The sequence below is a fragment of the Colobus angolensis genome, unplaced genomic scaffold (genome assembly GCF_000951035.1).
Source record: "Colobus angolensis palliatus isolate OR3802 unplaced genomic scaffold, Cang.pa_1.0 Scaffold4, whole genome shotgun sequence".
NCBI lineage: Eukaryota > Metazoa > Chordata > Mammalia > Primates > Cercopithecidae > Colobus > Colobus angolensis.
The window spans coordinates 7,462,405-7,465,756 of NW_012117376.1; positions in this window are offsets into that span (position 1 = coordinate 7,462,405).

Consider the following 3,352-nt stretch of genomic DNA (forward strand, 5'->3'; position numbering starts at 1 on the left):
ATCTCCTGACCTCGTGATCCGCCCGTCTCAGCCTCCCAAAGTGCTGGGATTACAGGCTTGAGCCACCGCGCCCGGCCAAAGTAGGTTTAATAATATCTTCTCCGGAGGGTTGTTGGAAGGAGTAAATAAAAAGATGCATGCAAAGCACTTTGCCTATTACCTGGGACACAGAAAGTTTCCAAAAATAGCAGCTGTTATTAGCATCTGTCTTAATCCATTTTCTGTTGCTTATAACAGAATCCCTGAACCTGGGTAATTTATAAAGAAAAGGAATTTATTTCTTAGAGTTATGGAGGCTGTTAAGTCCAAGGTGGAGGAGCTGCATCTGATGAGGACCTTTCTGCTGGTGGGGACTTTCTGCAGAGTCTCAATGTGGTACAGGGCATCACATGACGAGGGGGCTGCGCAAGTCAGTTCAGGTCTCTCTTCCTCTTCTTATGAAGCCACCAGTTCCATTTCCTGAGAACCCATTACTCCCTCAATCCATTAATCCATGAATGAATTAATCCATTCATTAGGGCCGAGGCCTGATGGCCCAATCACCTCTCAAAGGCCCCACCTCTCAGTACTGCCACACTCGGGATTAACCTTGAACACGCGTTTTGGAAGGGACAAACATTCAAACCATGGCAGCATCTGACTGAGTGGATTCCTGCTGCAGCTGTGACCACATGGTCAGGGAGCATTTCTGGAGTCCTCTCTGCATAGCAAGTGTGGGCCTGAGCCCTGTGTACAGCTGCTGTGGGGCTGGTTTGGTGGGCAGAGTCTGTGGCTATTTTGGAGACACCAGTTCCTATTGTCTAGACAGAGTTCCCTAAGGCCATCATCTCCCCAGCATAGAGAGGCTGAGCCCAGAAGTCTGAGTCATAGAAAGCACTTGAAAGTCCCTGGGAAAGCCATCTGGGCCAGGAGCACTTAGAATATTTTTCCCTACATGTGTCTTTTATTGAAATATTATATTCATCATTTATTGCTGCATAACAACCTCAAAACTTAGTAGTTTAAAACAACAAACATTGATTACCTCACCCAATTTCTGAAGGCCAGGAATCAGGAGGCAGCTTAGCCACGTGGCCTGACTCAGGGCCTCCCATGAGTTTGTGGTCAAGCAGACAGCTAGGGCTGCCAACATCTGAAAGCCTTAGCTGGAGCTGAAGAATCCACTTGCAAGCTCACTTACATAGCTGTTGGCGGGAGGCTTTAGTTTCTTGCCCCTTGGATTTTTTCACAGGGGTGCCCAACACATGGGTTCTCCAGAATAAGTGGCCTGAGGGAAAGAGAGATTGAGACCAAGACAGAACTGCAGTGTCTTTTTTCTTTTTCTTTTTTGAAATGGAGTTTCACTCTTTTCTCCTAGGCTAGAGTGTAATGGTGCGATCTCAGCTCACGGCAACCTCCACCTCTCAGGTTCAAGCAATTCTCCTGCCTCAGCCTCCTGAGTAGCTGGGATTACAGGCACCTACCACCACACCTGGCTAGTTATTTGTATGTTTAGTAGAGATGGGTTTTCGCCATGTTGGTCAGGCTAGTCTTGAACTCCTGACCTCAGGTGATCCACCTGCCTCAGCCTCCCAAAGTGCTGAGATTCCAGGCGTGAGCCACCGCGCCCGGCCTGCAGTATCTTTCATAACTAATCTCAGGAGCGATGCCCCATTACTTCTGCCAAATAGACCAACTTGATACAGTGTGGGAGGGGATAACACAAGGGCATGCACACCGGTAGGCAGGAGTCTTTGGGGGCTCTTTGGGATGTTTTGTTTGTTTGTTTTGAGACAGAGTCTCGCTTTGTCGCCCAGCCTAGAGTGCACTGGTGTGATCTCGGCTCCCTGCAACCTTCCAGGTTCAAGCGATTCTCCTGCTTCAGCCTCCTGAGTAGCTGGGACTACAGGCGTGCACCATCAGGCCGGCTAACTTTTTTGTATTTTTAGTAGAGATGGGGTTTCACCGTGTTAGCCAGGATGGTTTCGATCTCCTGACCTCGTGATCTGCCAGCCTCAGCCTCCCAAAGTGCTGGGATTACAGGTGTGAGCTACCACGCCCAGCCAAGAATATATAGTTCTGACAAGTTCCCAGGTGATGCTGATACTACCAGTCCAGGAACCACACTTTGAGAGCCCTAACCTAAATAGACTGAAGCACAGCAGGCAAAGAGATCAAAGCTATGTACCTTTGAAAGAAGGCATCAAGCCCTTGCCCCAGCCCCTCTCTGACAAGGAGGTCTGGTGGGCCAAAAACCAACCTGGGCTGGAAGGCTATACTATCTCTAGACAATAGGAGCACATCCATAAATATACACACCTACTACGTACCCACAGGAATTTAAAACAAAAAAATTGTTTAAATAGGAGTACACACTTCAGGGGTATATAAGCTTGAATCCATCTCTTGGGGCAACCTCATTTACTGTGTGACCTTGGCAAAGTCACTTATATTCTGTGAGCCTCACTTTATTCATCTGTAAAATGAGCATAATAAGACTGTCTGCTTCCCAGAGCTGCTGTAAGAAATTTGTGAACATGTAAAATCCCCTGCCTAGTGCCAATGCATTCTTTTTTTTTTAAACAGAGTCTCGTTCAGTCACCCCAGGTTAGACTGCAGTGTTATGATCTCGGCTCACTGAAATCTCTGTCTCCCGGGTTCAAGCGATTCTCCTGCCTCAACCTCCCGAGTAGCTGGGATTACAGGCATATGCCACCACGCCTGGCTAATAATTTTTGTATTTTTTTTAGTAAAAATGGGGTTTCACCATGTTGGCCACGCTGGTCTTGAACCCCAACCTTGCAATCTGCCCACCTCGGCGTCCCAAAGTGCTAGGATTACAGGCATAAGCCACCGCACCCACTCTGACTTCCCCTTTTCACCGCTTTCCCCACTCCAAAACCACTCTTTGCCCTAATGTTTCTCCCACATGGCAACTATTTCCGTCTCATGTGGCAAGAGGCAGGGCAAAGTGGTGCAAAGACACTGGGCAGGGAGTCCTTAGAATGGAGTCACTTGCCTCTTTGGGTCTCAGTTCCCCACTCTGAGATTCCCATGATCTCTGAGACTCTTGGTGACTCTGATAGCATCTGCCAGTCTAATCTCTTTATACATTGACCTAGGGAGTCTGGGTTGAGATTTGCGGACTTTTCCCTGATAGCAGAATGTGTGGCTTATTCTCCCATGAAAAGCATCACAGAGAATAGATGAAAAAAGTGTTTTCAAGTCTGTGGTTACTGCTTCCCTGCCTCTGGGTTTGAGAACTAGACAAATCTGGATTTCTATCTAAAGCTGCCACATCACTTAGTAGTTCTATGACCCTACCAATTTGCTTCAGTTTTCTGAGTCTCAGTTTTCTTCACTGTAAAGTAGG